Source organism: Aquarana catesbeiana, linkage group LG03 (assembly GCF_042186555.1).
Source record: "Aquarana catesbeiana isolate 2022-GZ linkage group LG03, ASM4218655v1, whole genome shotgun sequence".
NCBI lineage: Eukaryota > Metazoa > Chordata > Amphibia > Anura > Ranidae > Aquarana > Aquarana catesbeiana.
Window position 1 is genome coordinate 14,809,753 of NC_133326.1, and position 22,297 is coordinate 14,832,049.

At 44.6% G+C, this 22,297-nt stretch overlaps 1 protein-coding gene across 5 annotated transcripts in view; it reads left to right on the top strand.

Moving 5' to 3' along the window:
- The first annotated feature begins 2,539 nt into the window (after nt 1-2,539).
- Nucleotides 2,540-22,297, top strand: part of MEGF11 (multiple EGF like domains 11) — an 838,162-nt gene continuing 818,404 nt past the window's right edge. For all 5 annotated transcript variants that reach the window (XM_073618306.1, XM_073618307.1, XM_073618309.1 and 2 more), the window contains exon 1: nt 2,540-2,957. The gene's annotated coding sequence lies outside the window, so the exon portion shown is untranslated. The remainder of the gene's footprint in view (nt 2,958-22,297) is intronic.

Genomic DNA, 22,297 nt, shown 5'->3' on the forward strand with positions numbered 1-22,297 from the left:
TGATCCATCTGTTAATACAGATGACTGAATCACCCCCCCCCCCCCCCCCCCCCCCCCCCCCCCCCCCGTTAGTAAGTGTTCCCAGTATATCATTGCTTGTGGTCTGCACTATGTCCATTACTATACCGCACACCAGTTAAACTGGGATCTGATGGTGGAGTACATTTTCTGCATTAACCCTGCAATTGCTGGATGGTGTCTAGCAGACTCCCAGTGTTATTAGTTACTACAAGTGACCCTGAGTATTATCTCATGAATCAGCTAATACAAATAGCTGTGTAATCTCCAACGTTACTATTTATTATATAGCACACCAGATACACTGGGATCTCCGTGTATAAGGATGGATGGATGGATGGATGGATGGATGGATAGTGGAGTATATTAACCCTGCCATGTCGGATGATGTCTACAAGACTCCCAGTGTCATTAGTTACTATACCTGAATAATCTCCAAAGGTACTATTTATTATATAGCACACCAGATACGCTGGGATCTCTCTGTATAAGGATGGATTGATGGATGGATGGATGGATGGCGGAGTGCATTTTCTGCATTAACCCTGCCATTGCTGGATGGTGTCTAGTAGACTCCCAGTATTACTACAAATGACCCTGAGTGATATTTCATGAACCAGCTAATACAAACAGCCAAGTAATCTCCAAAGTAGTTACTATTTATTATATAGCACACCAGATACACTGGATCTCCCTGTATAAGGATGGATGGATGGATGGATGGATGGATAGTGGAGCACATTAACCCTGCCATTGTCAGATGGTATCTACAAGACTCCCAGTGTCATTAGTTACTATACCTGAATAATCTCCAAAGTTACTATTTATTATATAGCACACCAGATAAACTAGGATGGATGGATCAGATGGATGGATGGATGGATGGATGGATGGATGGTGGAGTATTTTTTCTCTGCATTGACCCTGCAATCGCTGGATAGTGTCTGTCAGAGTCCCAGTGTTATTATAGTTTCTACAAATGAATCTAATATTCCATTAATCATCAGTTAATATAAATGACTGAGTAATCTCCAATAAACCAGAAGTTGATAAAATAATACTACAATGAATGAACCTCCAATTACTAGCAGTGACCCTGAGAACACCCCCATGATATTAATATAATGACCCCGATCAGTTATTTCCTGACACCCAGTTAGTAGGTGTCCCCATTGCTCCTGTGTTCTGCACTCCATGGATGGATGGATGATGGATGATGGATAGATGATGGATGGATGGATGGATGGATGGATGGATGGATGGGAGGATGATGGATGGATGGATGGGAGGATGATGGATGGATGGATGGATGGATGGATGATGGATGGATGGTGGATGAATGATGGATGGATGGATGGATGGATGAATGATGGATGGATGATGGATGGATGGATGATGGGTGGATGATGGATGGATGGATGATGGATAGATGATGGATGGATGGATGATGGATAGATGATGGATGGATGGATGATGGATAGATGATGGATGGATGGGAGGATGATGGATGGATGGATGGATGGATGGAGGAATGGATGATAGATGATGGATGGATGGATGGATGGATGGATGGATGGATGGATGGATGATGGATGGATGGATGATGGATGGATGATGGATGGATGGATGATGGATAGATGATGGATGGATGGGAGGATGATGGATGGATGGATGGATGGATGGATGGAGGAATGGATGATAGATGATGGATGGATGGATGGATGGATGGATGGATGGATGATGGATGGATGGATGATGGATGGATGATGGATGGATGGATGATGGATGGATGATGGATGGATGGATGATGGATAGATGATGGATGGATGGATGATGGATAGATGATGGATGGATGGGAGGATGATGGATGGATGGATGGATGGATGGAGGAATGGATGATAGATGATGGATGGATGATGGATGGATGGATGATGGATGGATGATGGATGGATGGATGATGGATAGATGATGGATGGATGGGAGGATGATGGATGGATGGATGGATGGAGGAATGGATGATAGATGATGGATGGATGGATGGATGGATGGATGGATGGATGGATGGATGGATGATGGATGGATGGATGATGGATGGATGATGGATGGATGGATGATGGATAGATGATGGATGGATGGATGATGGATAGATGATGGATGGATGGATGATGGATAGATGATGGATGGATGGGAGGATGATGGATGGATGGATGGATGGATGGAGGAATGGATGATAGATGATGGATGGATGGATGGATGGAGGAATGGATGATAGATGATGGATGGATGATGGATGGATGGATGATGGATGGATGATGGATGGATGGATGATGGATAGATGATGGATGGATGGGAGGATGATGGATGGATGGATGGATGGATGAGGGATGGATGGATGGATGATGGAGTAGGTGTTCTGCAATAACCCCGCACACAGACTCCCGGTGTCATTTAACCCCTCCAGCCCCGATGCTCCGCCCGGTTCCATCCTCTATATAGCAGAGCGCTGTGTATGAGCGGAGCAGAGCCGTCCTGTACGGCAGGCTGACCGGTTCCCTCAATGGTCGGGCGGCTCCGCATTGGAAGCTCCGCACAGCCCCGGAACCGTCCGCACAGCCCGGGCACTACTGACTCATCACCGGGGAGGAGGAGGGGGAGGGGGGAGCCTGGACCGGCACATGGAGGAGGGGAGAGGGAGGCTGTGTTCGTCCTCCTCCGTACAATGACTGGTGTGAAGGACCGGTGCAGGACTGTCCCATCTCTCACAAGGACTTTCTTCTAAGGCATGCATGCTCCATGCGGACATCTTTATTGGCTCTCCTTGTAGTTTTCCCTACGCGACGGCTGCAGGCAGCGCTACAAGCCAGGAGGAGAGCTTCGATAGCGGGAGCCCAGTTGGTCCCCGACTTATTTGGGACTCTTCTGCTGCTGAAACACAAGAGGTAAGTGGCACCCCCCCTATTATTCCGACACTGAGACTCCTTACCCCCCAATTGTGTAACCCTGTCCTGGCTGGACAAGCCTGCAATGCAGAATTGTGCTTGCCAGGGAAATAGCATGTAATGGGCAGTCTGGAAGGGGTTAAATTAGCGGGTGACTTTTTTGGGGGGGCTCACCCCAGTAGGAACTAGGCTGAAGTCTATAGGAGTAACTGGGACATCACCTACAAGGTGCAGCACGCCCAAATCAATTGTCGGGTGATCTTTATATATCCCCATTATAGCCATGGGTGCCATTAATCCAGACAGCCCCCATGGCCTGTAAGCCTTCTTGTAGCCCATTGTCCTTTTGAGGGGTCATCCCAGCAAGAACTAGGCTGAAGTCTATGGGAGTAACTGGGACATCACCTACAAGGTGCAGCACCTCCATATTAATTGTCGGGAGATTTTTGTATATCCCTATTAATAGCAATGGGTGCCATTAATCCAGACACCCCCCAGGGCCTAAACCCATTGCCTCCTTGTAGCCCATTGTCTTATTGGGGGGGGGGGGGGTTATCCCAGTAAGAACTAGGCTAAAGTCTATGTGAGTAACTGGGACATCACCTACAAGGTGCAGCACCTCCATATGAATTGACTGGTGATTTTTCTACTACCCTAATAATAGCAATGGGTGCCATTAATCCAGCCAGCCCCCAGGGTCTACAAGCCCATTGCCTTCTTATAGCCCATTGTCCCTTTGAGGGGTAATCCCAGAAAGAACTAGGCTGAAGTCTATGGGAGTAACAGGGACATTACCCACAAGGTGCAGCACCTCCCTATGAACTGGGTGATTTTTATATATCCCTATTAATAGCAGGTACGATTGATCCAATAAGCCCCCATGGCCTGTAAGCCCATTGCCTTCTTGTAGCCTATTGTCTTCTGGGGGGGGGGGGGGGTGACCCCAGCAAGAACTAGGCTGAAGTCTATAGGGGTAACAGGGACATTACCTACAGGGTGCACCACCTCCAAATTAATTGTCGGGTGATTTTTTATATATGTCTAATAATTGCAATGGGTACCATTAATCCAGCCAGGGCCTGTAAACCTATTGCCTTCCTGTAGCCCATTGTCTTCTTGGGGGGGGGGGGGGGGTCATCCCAGCAAGAACTAGGCTGAAGTCTATGGGAGTAACTGGGATATCACTTACAAGGTGCAGCACCTCCATATTAAGTTGTGATTTTTGTATATCCCTATTAATTGCAATGTCCAGTGCGTGCCATTAATCCAGCTAGCCCCCCGGGGCCTGTAAGCCCATTGCCTTCTTGTAGTACATTGGTCTGACTTATTTCTGTAGACAGCAGGCTTGTTGTCAGCAAGTGCACAGTGTCCTATTGCTTCCCATAGCCTTGACTTTCCCTATAGACAAGGCAGCAGCACAAAGTTCTTGTTTGTTATATAAGGTGTGGGGGCATTGCAGACAAATGCTGATTGTCTGCAGTCTTTAGTCCATGGTGAGTTCAGACCAGTATTGGAAACCCCCCAGCTAGACATGAGCTAGACATGAGCATTCACCATGTTACAGTATTATAGTCTTTAATCACTTGCCTGGCCATGCATGACTTTGTGCAATCCCCTGGCAGGACAAGCAGGTGCCTAATGCAGCATTTAGGGGGCCAGATATAGCAGACCCCTGTGGGGGTCTGCAGACTTTCTTCCTTGTTTTCTTTGCACCCTTGGTCTGTGTCTTTTCTGCTGCACTGACATCCTATTTTAGTGATTATTTATGACTTATGAGCATGTAAGGACAAGGAGCAGGATATATTTAGCTCTGCAATAAGAATTTACAATTCTAATTGTAACCTGGGTGTGTGTATAGAAATGCTGTATAATCAGCCTCATAAAGCAGAGATCCTATGAAGTGTTATTGCAAAGAAGTGCTGCACGCTGCTCTGCATTTCGCTCCTGTAGGTATGCCCATCTCCCATATGTTTGTCTGCATGCATTTCTCCCAGCCAGCCAGGCCATGTGTAAATGGAGCTGTTCTGTTGACATTTGCTATCCAATCTCTTCAAATATTAGTCATTTTTTTTGTCTTGCACAAATGGCAAGGCTTGCGTCCGATAGCATTTTGGTCTTTTGAAGTTAGACTCTGGGATGTTGGCGTTTTTTCCTTCCTTTTGCCATTTGCAGAAATAAAGTGATTTTTCTATAGCGGAGAGCCAGCAGCAGCCATGTATTTGTCTCAGGGCTCTGTCTGGCTCGCTCAGAGTACTTGAATTAACTGATAAACATTTATCTTAGTAGGTTCTGTACAAGCCTCCAAAGTCTTCTGGAAAGCTCACGGCCTTTCAGTCTTTTTATTTTTCTTGCTTGTTATTTTTTAAATTATTGCAAAGTTTTCCTGCCGCAGGGATACTGATCCATTCATCTAATGATCTTGATTACATCAGATTCTTTATGCAGCAATTAAATCTTGGTGATTGTGTAACATTAAAGTCTTCCAAACCCCTCCATCATACTCAAAGCCTGAAGAAGGGGGGAGATCTTTGAGGCCCCCGAAACATGTTGGTTGTTTTATGCTGTCTCTTTGTGAGCAAATATCAATATTAAAAGCTTTTGGACTCTTGGATTTTTTTTGTTTGGTACTCTCATTTGACTTTGTGAACATGGATCTGTCTCTGGGCACCCCTCAAAGTATGATACACTTATATCTTTGTAGGCAAAGTCACCTGGAAAGCTTGCATCCTTACAGTTTTTTTTTCTTGCTTGTTTTAGAAATATTGCAAAGTTGTCCTGCTGCAAGGATACTGATCCATTGATCTCGGTAACATCAGATTCTGATATATATAATAAACCTATATCTCAATAGGAAAAGTCTCCTGGAAATCTTGCATCCTTATGCCGCGTAGACACGAGCGGACTTTACAGCAGATTTGGTCCGGCGGACCGGAGTCCGTCGGACAATTCGATCGTGTGACCTTTTTTTTTCTCAAAAGTTGGACAGACCTAGAAATGAAACATGTTTCAAGTCTTTCCGACGGACTCGAGTCCGGTCGAAAAGTCCGCTCGTCTGTATGCTAGTCCGATGGACAAAAACTGACGCTAGGACAGCTATTGGCTACTGGCTATGAACTACCTTGTTTTAGTCCGGTTGTACGTCATCACGTACAAATCCATCGGACTTTGGTTGATCGTGTGTAGGCAAGTCCGTTCATTTGGAAAGTCCGTTGAAAAGTCCGCCCGTGTGTACGCGGCATTACAGCTTTTTTTTTTCTTGCATGTGTTAGAATTGTTGAGTGCTTGAATTAAATGATAAACCTATATCTTAGTAGTAAAAGGCTCATGGAAAGCTTGCATCCTTATGTTTTTTTTTTCTTGCATGTTTTACCAATATTGCAAAGTTGTCTTGCTACAAGGATACTGATCCATTGATCTTGGTTACTTTGGATTCTTTATGCAGCAATTAAATCTTGGTGATTGTGTAACATAAGAGTCTTCCAATCCCCTCCATCATACTCAAACCCTGAAGAAGGGGGGAGATATTTGATCCCCCGAAACACATTGGCCATTTTGTGTTGTCTTTTTTTTTTTTTTTTTTTTTTAGCAAACATCAACATTAAAAGCTTTTGAATTTTATGTTTGGTACTCTCATTGGATTTTGTGAACTTTGTTCTGTCTTAAGGCGCTCTCAGAGCCCTTGAATTAAATGATAAAACAATATTTAGTAGGAAAAGTCTCCTGGAAAACTTGCATCTTTACAGCTTTTTTTTCTTGCATGTGCTAGAATTATTGAGTGTTTGAATAAAATGATAAACCCATATCTTAGTAGGAAAAGGCTCATAGAAAGCTTGCATCCTTATGTTTTTTTCTTGCATGTTTTAGAAATATTGCAAAGTTGTCCTGCTGCAAGGATGCTGATCCATTGATCTAATGCCCTTGGTTTATTTGCATTCTTCATGCAGCAATTCAATCTTGGTGATTGTGTAACTTTAGAGTCTTCCAATCCCCTCCATCATATCAAACCCTGAAGCGCACGGTAGATATTTGAATGGAATTGAGAGAAATTCTGGACAGCCGCACTCCAAAAAAATAGCCTTTATTCGTCAAGAAAAATCAAAAATACACGTCACAGCAGAACGGACAGAAGAGCTGACGCGTTTCCCACTATCAAACAGTGCTTAAAGTGGTTGTAAACCCTTTACAACCACTTTAACCTACAGGTAAGCCTAGATTAAGGCTTACCTGTAGGAGCTTGAAATATCTCCCAGACCTGCACGGTCTAGGAGATATTTGCAAATCGCCGTAGGGCGATTTCTTCTGCGCACGCACCTGAGTTAGAAAGGGCACGCTGTGCCGTTTCTAGCTCGGGTCATGCCGTTAAAAGTGGCTCTCGCGCACATGTGCGGGAGTGATATCACGGGACTCCGACCAGTCACAGAGCCGGAGTTTGCGGCCCCGGAAGGAAGAGGGGTGAAGAATGGACGCTCGCTACTAGCGAGGAAGACGGGGACATTGCGGGCTTCTCCTGCAGGTAAGTGTCACATAATGGGCTACCATTATGCTTTACCTTTGCAGGGAAACAAAGAGGAAGTAACACCCCTCAGGGTTTACTTCCTCTTTAATCATAGCTATGATTAAGCACTGTTTGATAGTGGGAAACGCGTCAGTACTTCTGTCCGTTCTGCTGTGGCGTGTATTTTTGCTTTTCCTTGACGAATAAAGGCTATTTTTTGGAGTGCGGCTGTCCAGAATTTCTCTCAATTCCATTGCTATATGCATTGCCAGCACCTGTGGCTTCTAAACTAGAGGAGAGGTTCATTCCAATTAGATCTACCTGGAGCGGTGATATCCCTTTCTCTGTAGATATTTGAACCCTTGAAACGCGTTGGTCGTTTTGTGGTGCAGTTCTTGTGAGCAAATAAGGATATTAAAAGCGCTTGCCGTCTCGGACCTTCTGTTTGGCACTCTCTTTGGACTTTTGAGAACATGGATCTGTCTCAGGGTGTGTTCAGAGTACTTGAATTAAATAAAAAACCTATATCTCAATAGGAAAAGTCTCCTGAAAATCTTGCATCCTTACGGCTTTTTTTTTTCCTTGCATGTGTTAGAATTGTTGAGTGTTTGAATTAAATGATAAACCTATATCTTAGTAGGAAAAAGGCTCATGGAAAGCTTGCATCCTTATGTTTTTTTTTCTTGCATGTTTTACAAATATTGCAAAGTTGTCTTGCTACAAGGATACTGATCCATTGATCTTGGTTACATTGGATTCTTTATGCAGCAATTAAATCTTGGTGATTGTGTAGGAGGCTTCCAATCCCCTCCATCATACTCAAACCCTGAAGAAGGGGGGGAGATCCTTAACCCCTCCGAAACACGTTGGTTGTTTTGTGTTGTCTCCTTGTGAGAAATATTATATTAAAAGCTTTTGGACTCTCGGATCTTCTGTTTGGCACTCTTATTGGACTTTGTGAACATGGATCTGTCTCAGGGCACACCTCCGAGTATGATAAACCTATATCTTAGTAGGCAAAGTCACTTGGAAAGCTTTCATACTTATAGTTTTTATCTTGCTTGTTTTAGAAATATTGCAAAGTTGTCCTGCTGCTGATGCTCATCGATTGATCCACTGATCTTAGTTAAATGTTTATGCAGCAACCTTGGTGTTTTGTAACTTTCGAGCTTTCCCGAACACCCTCCCCCCCCCAATCAAACTCAAACCCTGAAGAAGGGGGAGATTTTTGAGCCACCGAAACGTGTCAATATTGCAAAGTTGTCCTGCAGCAAGGATGCTGATCCAATGAGCCACTGATCTTAGTTATATGTTTATGCAGCAATTACTTTCAAACATTTTCCATTCAGATGGCATCAAGAATAGATAAATGTATAGGACATCAATAAAAAAAAAATCACAACTGAGTGGCCAGGGAAATAAAAAAAAAACTCGGGCACATGTTTAAAGGGCTGGTCTGCCCAACAGTGTGACAATGGGGGAGGGGAAATAAGACCCTGGGAGAAGACCCCACCGTAAAAACCATCGGCCGCGCTCAGGGAAATGTAGCAAAATTATCAACAACAAGCATGTTAGAAGCCCTGAGTGTGGGGATAGGTTTTCTAGGGCTGCTTCTATGGTGCACGTCTCAATACAGCTTAAAGAGGAACTGTAGTCTGCTTACATGATTTGTAATAAAAATATCTTTGCCATTCTGAAGCTTCCCTCCAACCACTTTGCATATTATTTTATATATACTCTGTGATTCTGTACTTGCCAAATATGCTGCAGAAATCTCCCTCCACTGAGTCTGGCTGCAGCCATTTTAACTGTGGGCAGCTGAAGCTGCTGCCTGTTCACTTCCTGGATTTACACTGAGGCACACCTCCAGCCAGGGCTCGACTGGGACAAAAATTTGGCCCTGGACTTCATCCAGATCGGACCACTTTAATTTTGAGTGTCCCCATCAGCACCCCCTTCACATCAGAATGGTCCCCATCAGTACCCCATTACATCAGAGTGGTCCCCATCAGCACCCCATTACATCAGAGTGGTCCCCATCAGCACCCCATTACATCAGAGTGGTCCCCATCAGCACCCCATTACATCAGAGTGGTCCCCATCAGCACCCCATTACATCAGAGTGGTCCCCATCAGCACCCATTACATCAGAGCGGTCCCCATCAGCACCCCATTACATCAGAGTGGTCCCCATCAGCACCCCATTACATCAGAGTGGTCCCCATCAGCACCCATTACATCAGAGCGGTCCCCATCAGCACCCCATTACATCAGAGTGGTCCCCATCAGCACCCCATTACATCAGAGTGGTCCCCATCAGCACCCATTACATCAGAGTGGTCCCCATCAGCACCCCATTACATCAGAGTGGTCCCAATTAACACCTCATTACATCAGAGTGGTCCCCATCAGCACCCATTACATCACAGTGGTCCCCATCAGCACCCCATTACATCAGAGTGGTCCCCATCAGCACCCCCTTACATCAGAGTGGTCCCCATCAGCACCCCATTACATCAGAGTGGTCCCCATCAGCACCCCCTTACATCAGAGTGGTCCCCATCAGCACCCCATTACATCAGAGTGGTCCCCATCAGTGTCCTCTTACATCAGGTGTCATCCCTCTCCTCCCCATCCCAAGTGTGCTCTCCAGAATGAAGGCAGCTTCTCTTCCTCTCTCCAGTCATGTGATAGGGGGAGAGAGGAAGGAAAGTCTGCCGGCTGTCTATCTCCCCCTGCAGGTTGGAGGGAGCAGAAAGCCTAATCCAAACTCCAGCAAGTGTTGGCTTGGTGATAGGAATGAAATAGTGATCATTTCTATCAGTGAGGAGCAGCTCCGGGACTGCGCCTGACCGGCCCACTGAGCCATTGGCCCACCGGTAGTCCCGATGGCCAGTACATGCCTGCCTCCAGCTCTCATTGGCCCTCTTATGGCTCACCCCCCTCCCTTCCTTGCAAACGCTCACAAGAGTGAGAGAGAGAGAGAGAGAGAGAGAGAGAGAGAGCTGTGCATGATGTCATAATCCTAGGCTAATGACCAAACAAGAAACAGGAAGTGGGCTGTATAAGAGATTTACTGGCAGAAAAAAAATGTTTTACTATCCAAAGTTAAAACAACAACAACAACAAGGGCAGAAGATTTAATAGATGGAAAGATGAATAAATGACTGAAGTTCTCCTTTAAATCCCAGTATATATGACCATGAGGAAGGAGCCAATGTATGTAGCCACTCCCCCCCCCCCATCAAACTCAAACCATGAAGAAGGGGGGGATCTTTGAGCCCCCGAAATGCATTCAATGTTTTTTTGTTGTCTGCTTGTGAGCAAATATCGATATTAAAAGCTTTTGGACTCTCTGACCCTCAGTTTAGCACTCTCTTTGGACTTTGTGAACAAGGGTCTGTCTCAGGGAGCACTCAGAGTGCTTGAAGTAAATAATAAACCTGGTAGACAAAGGCTCATGGAAAGCTTGCATCCTTTCAATTTTTTCTTGCATGTTTTACAAATATTGCAAAGTTGTCTTTCTGCAAGACTGCTGATCCATAGAGCCACCAATACTGGTTACAAGATTCTTTATGCAACAATTAAAGTGTATCTAAGTGTATCTTACAAATACAGTAAAACCTTGGATTACGAGTATAATTCGTTCCAGAAACATGTTGTAATCCAAAGCACTTGTATATCAAAGCATTTTTTTTTTACAGAGTATAAAAGAGAAGAGAGGCACCTCTAAGTGTAGCAATAAGTTGCTAAATGTTGTACCTTCATTAAATGTAACTATATTGCTACACTTAGAGGCTCCTCTCTTCTTTTTTATACTCAGTTGTGACATGACACTACTCTTATATCAACCCATCGCTTGTATATCAAGGCAAAATTTATTAAAACATTTTGCTTGTCTTGCAAAACGCTCTCAAACCAAAGGTTTTACTGTAAAGTGTATCTAAAACCCAAAACAAAACTGTAATATATTGCAGCTTATCAATCATAGAGGTGTTGGCTGTATTTATTTTCTGTTTTTAGTTGTTTTCCTTTATTTTTGCCTTTTGATCCAGTCCGTAACACACTTCTTATTTTAAAGGAGTTGTAAAGTCTCTTTGTTTTTCACCTTAAAGGATATGTAAAGGTTCCTTATAAAAAAACTAAAAACAAAATAAACAAACAAACATATCATACCTCCTCTGTGCAGTTGGTTTTGCACAGAGGGGCTCCGATCCTCCTCTTCTGGGGTCCCTCAGCAGCTCCTCCTCTTCTCGAGTGCCCCGTTGAAGAGCTGCTCTCCCTCGGGACACCCGTGCGGGCGCGCTCACGTCTCCTGCTGCTGCGTCCATTGACACAGACAGCAGGACTCGGCCCCCGGCTCCTGCGTCATTGGATTTAATTGACAGCAGTGGGAGCCAATGGCTGCGCTGCTATCAATATATCCAATCAGGACACGAGACATCGGCTGGAGCTCGTCCCCGTCGCTGGAAATACAAGGTTCGGGGCTTTTTTTCAGCGGGAAGAGGGGGAACACAGTTCCCTCCTGGACTGACTGTATGTAATGGTAAGGGGTGTTGGGGTGTGCTGCAGGGTGTTGATGCTCACTGCCGGGGGATCTATTCTAGCTGGAGGGGATATATTTTTGCAGGGCGGGTCTATTGTTGCTAAGGAGGTCTATTGTTGCTGGTGGGGGACCTATTGCTGCTGGGGGTGGGTCTTATGTTGCTGGGGGGTCAGTTGTTGCTAAAAGAGATCTACTGTTGGGGGGAGGGGTGTATTGATGATGGCTTCTGGAGAGTCTATTAATGCTGGCTGTGCGGAGATCTGTTGATTCTGCCGGGAGTCTATTGTTGCTGGGGGGGGGGGGGATTTTGTTGTTGGTTGCTCCATTGCTGTTAGGGGGATCTATTGTTGCTGGCTGCAGGGGATCTATTTTACTGCTTTTCTTGATATCATTACCAAATTCTATACAAATTACTTAGCAACACAAAATGATACTTGGTTCTGTATTGTCTAAAAGGGGCGGTACTGGGAGGTGGGTAGGGGATGGAACCAAGGGATGATGCTCGGAGGTGGGTAGGGACGGAGAAAAGGGGTGACTCAGAAAGGGGGAGCACCTATTGTCTGAGAAAAAAAGCCCTGGGTAAAAGGGGGGCTCGGGGGGGGGGGGGGGTGCTCTGCATCACAGGAGGTTTTTCACCTTAATGCATAAAATGACCCTCATGGGTTTACAACCCCTTTAATGCATTCTATGCTGGAACTGCCCCCAGAGCCCCTCCCCCTTTTTTCTTACCTGAGCCCATCTGTTCCAGCGACAAGCACGAGCCCAGCAGCTCCAGCCCCCTGTCTCTGTCCTCAATGGATAGATTGATAGCAGCAGGAGCCAATTTTCAATTTTTTTTATAGAATATGTTTTATAGCAGAAAGTAAAAAATATTGTTTTTTTGTTTTTGTTTTTTTTTGAATTGTCTGTCTTTTTCTGTTTATAAGGCAAAAAATAAAAACCGCAGAGGTGATCAAATACAACTAAAAGAAAGCTCTATTTGTGGGAAAAAAGGACATCAATTTTATTTGGGTACAGCGTCGCACAACCGGGCTATTGTCATTTAAAGTAACGCAGTGGCGTTTCGCAAAAAATGGCCTGGTCATGAAGGGGGTGGGGGGTAAATCTTCCGGAGCTGAAGTGGTAAAAAAAAATAATAATACAAAGTTGTAATCCTGGAAGGATGCTCGGTCCTAAAAAGGAGGATATTTGGAAATAATGTTTGTGCATGAATAGCTTTTTTTATTCCTTTATGTTTATCAAAGTTTTCGGGAAACCTTTGGAAGTGAAAGCTTTTAATTATGACCGTCAGAGTTCTTTTAGAAACTGTTCATGCGCTGTTCTATTTTTAACCCCTTCTGCACGTGCTCGGCCTGGCTGCTCCTTTATGTGAAAAGAGTCACAAGATTGAAGAGGGGCACTATTTTATTTTTCTCTGACAGATATATGGAAATCTGCTGGTTAGCACTATTGTTATTTTTTAATGTTCCATTTGCTACATTATTTAATCTGTGCCATGTACAGTAGTTGTGGATTATTGCAACGGTCTCCAGAACTAGCATCTTTTTTTTTTCTATTTTGGCCACATTGGGCAAAGAAAGTGATAATTGTATCTGCTAAAGAAAAGGTGCAATTTAATTTGTAATGTATATTTTATTCAAACAAAGTAATAAAAGCAGCAGTTATCAGGTGGCACACTCGTGAAAATGTGCAAAGTCATCTGTGAAATATCAGCTCTTGGTTTTTGCAGTTTCAGCACGTGGGAAAGACGATTGGAAGATATATTTACAGAGATGACGTTGAGATTTGTAATTGTTTCTGCATGAAAAAAAAAAAAAGCTCAATAGACAGGGTGTACCAAAAGTCTCCATACACAGGAAAAATTAAGAAACTCGTATTATATTTTATATTTTTAATAGTTTTTATATTTATATACTTGCATAACAACTTTGTGGGAACAGTTTGGGATGGCCCCTTCCTGTTCCAACATGACTGCCCACCAGTGCACAAAGCAAGGTCCATAAAGACATGGATGAGCGAGTTTGGGGTGGAGGAACTTGACTGGCCTGCACAGAGTCCTGATCTCAACCCGATAGAACACCTTTGGGATGAATTAGAGCGGAGACTGCGAGCCAGGCCTTCTCATCCAACATCAGTGCCTGACCTCACAAATGCTCTTCTGGAAGAATGGTCAAACATTCCCATAGACACACTCCTAAACCTTGTGGACGGCCTTCCCGGAAGAGTTGAAGCTGTTATAGTTCTAAAGGGTGGGACAACTCAATATTGAACCCTACGGACTAAGACTGGGATGCCATTAACCACTTGACCACTGGGCACTTAAACCCCCTTCCTAACCAGACCAATTTTCAGCTTTCGGTGCTCTCACACTTTGAATGACAATTACTCAGTCATATAACACTGTACCCATATGAAATTGTTGTCCTTTTTTTCACACAAATAGAGCTTTCTTTTAGTGGTATTTAATAATCGCCGGGTTTTTTATTTTTTGCGCTATAAATCAAAAAAGTCTGAAAATTCAATTAAAAAAAAAAAAAATTCTTTGTTTTTGTTAAAATTTATTTCAGAGTATTGGTAGAGTTTTGCAGAGTATTGACAGAGTATTGCACAGTGTTGCAGAGTATTGGCAGAGTATTGCACATTGTTGCAGAGTATTGGCAGAGTATTGCACATTGTTGCAGAGTATTGCACAGTGTTGCAGAGTATTGACAGAGTATTGCACATTGTTGCAGAGTATTGGCAGAGTATTGCACATTGTTGCAGAGTATTGACAGAGTATTGCACAGTGTTGCAGAGTATTGGCAGAGTATTGCACATTGTTGCAGAGTATTGCACAGTGTTGCAGAGTATTGCACAGTGTTGCAGAGTATTGACAGAGTATTGCACATTGTTGCAGAGTATTGGCAGAGTATTGCACAGTGTTGCAGAGTATTGGCAGAGTATTGCACAGTGTTGCAGAGTATTGGCAGAGTATTGCACAGTGTTGCAGAGTATTGGCAGAGTATTGCACAGTGTTGCAGAGTATTGGCAGAGTATTGCACAGTGTTGCAGAGTATTGGCAGAGTATTGCACAGTGTTGCAGAGTATTGCACAGTGTTGCAGAGTATTGGCAGAGTATTGCACAGTGTTGCAGAGTATTGCACAGTGTTGCAGAGTATTGGCAGAGTATTGCACAGTGTTGCAGAGTATTGCACAGTGTTGCAGAGTATTGCACATTGTTGCAGAGTATTGCACAGTGTTGCAGAGTATTGGCAGAGTATTGCACAGTGTTGCAGAGTATTGGCAGAGTATTGCACAGTGTTGCAGAGTATTGGCAGAGTATTGCACAGTGTTGCAGAGTATTGCACAATGTTGCAGAGTATTGCACAGTGTTGCAGATTATTGACACTGAGCAGCTCTGTGGGCACTAAACATCCAGCCCACAGAACTGCTGCAATCTCTCCCCCTCTCCCCTCGCACTGTACTGATCGGTACACAGAGGGGAGAGAGGAACCGGCGTCATGACGTGATGCCGGTTTGTTTACATGTGATCGCTCTGTCATTTGACGGAACTATCACATGGTAAACGGCCGCTATCAGCGGCTATTTACCATGATCCGTGGACCCGGCGGTCACGGATGTTCCCGGGTGCGCGCCCCAGGGGGCGCGCAGGAGCAACATTCTGGAAGGACGTCCCACGGATGTCCACCCAGAATAAGCCAACCGCGCTGTAGCTGTCTTTCGGCTATGGCCCGGTCGACAAGTGGTTGTAAACCGCTGGGTGCTTTTTTTTTTTTTTAGACCTGCAAGGTAAAGGCATAATGTGCTAGTATGCATCGCATACAAGCACATTATGTGAAACTTACCTGAAAACGAAACGTTCTAGCGATGTGATCTCATCACTGAAGGCCGCTTCCATCTTCACCCATCTTCCTTCCGGGTCCGCGGACTCCGGATGTGTGACTGGCTGGAGCCGCGATGACATCACTCCCGTGCATGCGCGGGGAACTGTCATTTACAGGACAGGATTCTGAAAGAACAGCCCGGGTGTGGCTATTCCTTCAGAGCGCATGCACTGATGATGTAATTGACTGCTTGTTTAGTAAATATATTTACAGTACCTACAGGTAAGCCTTATTATATGAATACCTATAGGTAGAAGAACAAGACTGAGGTTTACAACCACTTTAAAGTTCATATGTGTGTAAAGTTAGGTGTCCCAATACTTTTGACAATATAGTGTATATATATCTAGATATATACATATAGATAGATAGATAGATAGATAGATAGATAGATAGATAGATAGATAGATAGCATCCTTTCCTTCAAGGCAACACACATCTCATGAATAATGGTCCTGGTGCAAAGCAGTGAATGGACTATACCCAACCTCCGTCTCTCTCTCTCCCCCCTCCTCCTCTTCTCTCCTCCTCTCTCTTCCCATCTCCCTCCTCTCTCTCTCTCCTCTCTCCCCTCCATCCCCCTCTCTCTCAATCTCCTCTCTCTCTTTCTCCCCCTCTCTTCACTCTCTTTCTTTTCTCTCTCCAGGTTTTTCTCTCCTCTCTCTCTCTCTTCCCCCTCTCCTCTCTCTCCCCTCTATCCTCCTCTCTCTCCTCCCCCTCTCGTTCCTCTCTCCAGCTTTCTCTCTCCTCTCTTTCCCCATCTTTCTCTTTCTCCCCCCCCCCCCTCCTCTCTCCCCTCTCTCTTTCTCACCCTCTCTTCTCTCTCTCTCTCCTCTCTCCAGCTTTCTCTCTCCTCTATCACCTCTCCCCCCATCTCTCTCTCTCTCTCTCTCTCTTTCTCTCTCCCCCCTCTCTTTCTCTCTCTCTCTTTCTCTCTCTCTCTCTTTCTCTCTCCCCCCTCTCTTTCTCTCTCTCTCTCTCTCTCTCTCTCTCTCTCTCTCTCTCCCCCCTCTGTCTGTCTGTCTCTCTATTTTCTCCCCCGTGGGTCTCTCTCCCCCCCATCTTCCCCCTCTTTCTCCCCCCCCCCCCCTCTCTCTCCCCCGTCTCCCCCCTCTTTCTCTCCCCCCCCCCTCTGTGTGTGTCTCTCTCCCCCCCCCCTCTCTAATATTAGATGAGCCAGGATAGATGATCATCCACTCAGATCAGTAGATAAAGTCATCATGTTAGGCTCTCACCTAGGAACTCCATCAGGCTAATGTACTAAAGGAATTATTTTGTTTCCACCAGCTTGTGTTCACTTTCAAATATCCATTTGGTTTCAAGGAAATGTCTTCTATTTGGCTTCCCCTGGATTGCAATGTATTTGCATTTGATTAGTGAAGGAATGACTTCTGTAGAATATCTTCTTATCTGATTACATTCACTTTATTCCAAAACCCCTGATAAAAATTCCTCTATCTACACCCATTAGTATGAGGAGCAGCGGGGGGAACGTTCCGTACACTTTGGGGTTGATTTACTAAAGACAAATATACTGTGCACTTTACAAAGTGCATTTTCTCCAGGACTTAGTAAATGAGGGAGCGTCACTTTGAAAAGATCGCCCAATCACTTGCAAGGAAAATAAAAAAGAAAAAAGCATATTTGCTTGCACAAGATTGGATGATAAAAGTCAGCGGAGCTTCTGCTCCTTTACTAAGCTCTGAAGCAGCTTCTCTTTACACAGTGCACAGTCTATTTGCCTTCAGTAAATCATCCCCATTGTGTTCTGCCGCTCCCCGCCGGCAGAACACAATGATTACTGTTATCAGCTAACAGCTCCAGCCGCCAGCAGTAATCACTTGTAAAGAATTCCACAGACTGGTTGTACTGAAGCCAATTGATGGTCCCTGCTGGGACGCTGAAATGGAATCCATCTAAGGCCGGCTTAAAGTGTTACTAAACCCACAACAGTAAAATCAGTCTGTATATACAGTAAAGCATGCTTGTTATACTCACTGTGGAACCTAAGGGGTTAATCATCTGCATTGTGTAAAAAGGCTGTTTGATCCTGTCTTCTCTGATCCTCTCCTTCTTCCACTGTCCCCAATATATCTCCTGATAGTACAGATGCTAGGGGACAAGCTGCACATGCTCAGTTTGGTGTCTATTGTTAGAGAGTTTTTTTTTTTTCTTGGCAGGGTGCATGTGATCAGCACAGGGCCAATCAGCATTGTCCAGACAGAGAGTCAGGGGTCCTGTATCCTCATAGGACAATCAAGGGAGAATGAAAACTCCTCCTACAAGCTTTAACCAGACACTGATAGAAGTCACATGACTGCTACACAATGGTATCAAAAGTATTGGGACACCTGCCTTTACACTCACATGAACTTTAATGGCATCCCAGTCTTAGTCCGTAGGGTTCAATATTGAGTTGGTCTGTCCTTTGCAGCTATAACAGCTTCAACTCTTCTGGGAAGGCCGTCCACAAGGTTTAGGAGGGTGTCTATGGGAATGTTTGACCATTCTTCCAGAAGCGCATTTGTGAGGTCAGGCACTGATGTTGGACGAGAAGGCCTGGCTCACAGTCCCCAAAGGTGTTCTATTGGGTTGAGGTCAGGACTCTGTGCAGGCCAGTCAAGTTCCTCCACCCCAAACTCACTCATCCATGTCTTTATGGACCTTGCTTTGTGCACTGGTGTGCAGTCATGTTGGAACAAGAAGGGGCCGTCCCCAAACTGTTCCCACAAAGTTGGGAGCATGAAATTGTCCAAAATGTCTTCCCACAGTTGAAGCGCCACCCCCACACAGTTAGCAAGCACTCCCTAGGAACACATTTAACCCTTTGCCCCCTTTAACCCCTGATGTTAACCCCTTCCCTGCCAATGTCATTAGTACAGTGACAGTGCATATTTTTTTTCATCACTGATCACTGTATTAGTGTCACTGGTCCCCAAAACAGTGTCAAAAGTGTCACTTAGTGTCATTTTGTCGGATGCAATGTCGCAGTCCCACTTAAAAACGCTGATCACCGCCATTACTAGTAAAAAAATTAAAAAATTCCAAAAAAAATCCCATAGTTTGTAGATGCTATAACGTTTGCGCAAACCAATCAATATACACTTATTGAGATTTTCTTTTTTTTTTTTTTACCAAAAACATGTAGCAGAATACAAATTGGACTAAACTGATGGAGATTTTTTTTTTTTATTGGATATGTTTTATAGCAGGAAGTAAAAAAAAAAAAAATTTTTTTTTTTCAAAATAGTTTTTTTTGTTTATAGCAAAAAAAAAACAAAAAACACACCAAATACCACCAAAAGAAAACTCTTATTTGTGGGAAAAAAAGGACATCAATTGTATTTGGGTACAACATCGTATGATTGCACAATTGTCAGATAACCACTCGCCGACCGCCGATATACGTCAGCACAGTGGCAGCGGTGGGCAAATGGGTGTACCTGTACGTCCCCTTTAATTGGCGGGGCTACCAGGCGCGCGCGTGTGCCTGTCGCCTACAGCGCGACGTCGCCTGCGGGTTCGGCGGACTCGATGTCTGCTGGTCTCCCGCTGATCGTGTCACGGAGCCTCAGAATGGGGAAGTGTCTATGTAAACAAGGCATTTTCCCTGTTCTGCCTAATGACATGACAAAGACCTGTCATCGGGAGCAGTGATCGTCGTCATGTGAGTTGGAGCCCCCCCCCCCCAGTTAGAATCACTCCCTAGGACACACTTAACCCCTTCATCACCCCCTAGTGGTTAACCCCTTCCCTGCCAGTGTCATTTACACAGTAATCAATGCATTTTTATAGCACTGATCACTGTATAAATGCCAATGGTCCCAAAATAGTGTCAAAAGTGTCCGATAATGTCTGCCATAATGTCGCAGTCCCGGTAAAAAATCGCAGATCGCCACCATTACTAAGAAAAAAAAAATGAATAATAAAAATGCCATAAATCTATCCCCTATTTTGTAGACGCTATAACTTTTGCGCAAACCAATCAATATACGCTTATTGCGATTTTTTTTTTTACCAAAAATATGTAGAAGAATACATATCGGCCTAAACTGAGGAAAAACATAGTTTTTTTTTAGGGGATATTTATTATATCAAAAAGTAAAAAATATTGCGTTTTTTTTCAAAATTGTTGCTCAATTTTTTGTTTATAGCGCAAAAAAATAAAAACCGCAGAGGTGATCAAATACCACCAAAAGAAAGCTCTATTTGTGGGGAAAACAAAGGAGGTCAATTTTGTTTGGGTACAACGTCGCACGACCGCGCAATTGTCAGTTAAAGCGACGCAGTGCCGAATCGCAAAAAGTGCCTCTGGTCAAGGAAGGGGGTAAAATCTTCCTGGTTAAAATAACGCAGTGCCGTATTGCAAAAAAATGGCCTGGTCATGAAGAGGTGAAGGGGCTGAAGTGGTTAAACTTTATCTGTAGCTCTTCATATGTCTTTTTATTTTATTTTTTTTGTATCTTTTATGGCTTTTTGCAGCATCCAGATTGATAAATGTTGCAACATTTGTATCCCCCTTGCTCCGCTTTCCTATGGATGGTTGTAATGCTGACAAAGCTCTTTGTGACTCGGATAATATATAATATACTGTAATGCTTCACACCATAGAAATATGTTGCAGATAATGAAATGTTTAAATGTCGCTCCCTTGCTGCATCTTCCGCTCACCGCCGCTGTAAGTTTACGTTTTTTTTTTTTAGTTTTTTTTTTTTCCCCGCTGTGATCTGGACGCAGACGATGGATGACCTCAAGCCATTTTCTTTTCCTGCGAGGTCTCCCTGCGTCTGACTCCACAACTTGTTGCCGGTGGGAGCCGCGCTCCGAAGAAGACGTATGAATCTGACTTGCTCTGAGAACAATTAACCTTCTTTTTTTTATTTTTCTCCCCCCCCTCCCCCAACACATGCAGAGCGCCTTTCCCTGCGCTAAGGCCACATCTATTCACCGGTGACCCACAATGCATTTCACGCCGAGGTGTTCCATTTTCCTCCGGCAGTCAATGGGGCGCCCATCCATCACGGTGGTTCCTTCGCCCCCCCCCCGGGGGGGGACAACCTTTCCCAGCTGGGTCGGTAGTTATAGAGCGAGGCAAAGTGGTGTCACTTAGCATTGCTGATCCCATTTGTTCTGCGCTAAGAAGAATGGACTGTCACCGGGGCCCGCTCTCTCCCTTTGGCCTCAGAGAAGCGATAAGACAGGAGAACGAGGGGAATTTGGATTATTTAAAAGTCGTTCATTGATAAACGAGGCACGTTGACATCCTGGAGCGCGCCGCTTTGCAGGGAGGGAGGAACGAAAAAAGTCTACAGCGTTGGCTACTGATGAAGTTGGGGTGCCAGGGTGTGCTAAATTGAATCCAGGCCATAGGTGACCACCCCTGACGGGCTTCTGCCCCCCCCCCCCATCTGCCATGGAAAGTCATGTTTCACAGTTTGGCAGCAGCTTGCGGCCTGGGCTAGCACCGCGTCTGCTGGCTACCGGGGGGAAAGAGAGAGAGAGAGGGCCAGGTGTGGAGTGCAGAGGAACGTGATCTCATTAGATATTCCAGAATGAGGGAAGCCAAATGCTGCTCACTGACGGGCAGACAGGGAAAGCAATGCGAGGTTTGTTCTCCAGTCCGTATTCAGCATGGAGGCAGCAATGACATCTCTACAGCTGTGCCCAGCAGACACTCCGCTGAACCACTGCAAACTTGGTGGAGGACGAGGCCTTTGTGAGGGCGAGTTGTCATCGGGCCCCTTCTATTCTATTCCACCACCCGAATGTTTTATTTATTTTTTGTCTCATTTATTATTTTTATAATATTAGTAGTGGCAACTTATGGATGCAATGCCAAACTTTCTATTACAGAAATTACTATTCCTTTCTATTACAGTGATTTTTATTATTAAAAAAGAAATAATACTTACCTTGATATTGTACAGAAACACTATTCCTTTCTATTACAGTGATTTTTTTTATTAAAAAAGAAATAATACTTACCTCGATATTGTACAGAAACATAGGCGTAGACACAGGGTGTGCCAGGTGTGCCTGGGCACACCCTAATCACCCCAAGCGGTGCAGATTCCCCTGCTTTCTGGCACCCCCTGTCTGCTGTTTCAGAATGGAGAGCAGGGGAAGGGGGCCGGTGAATATTTAATTTACCGGTCCCTTCCTTTTATGAATGAACACAGTGAGTGATCTGTGCTGATCACTCCTGTGTTCATTCTTAACTGAGGAATGGTAAACTATGTTTACTATGCTTCGGTTTGTGAATGAACAGGAAGCTGCTCAGTACACAGCACTTTCCATCCATTCACTGCCCTGTGCGTTTGAGACTGCAGAGAAAGGGACTGAGGAATCTCTGTTCCCAGTCCCTTTCTCTGTCTCAAAAGTGAGATGTCAGGGGTCCTTGATATTTCTCTAAAGC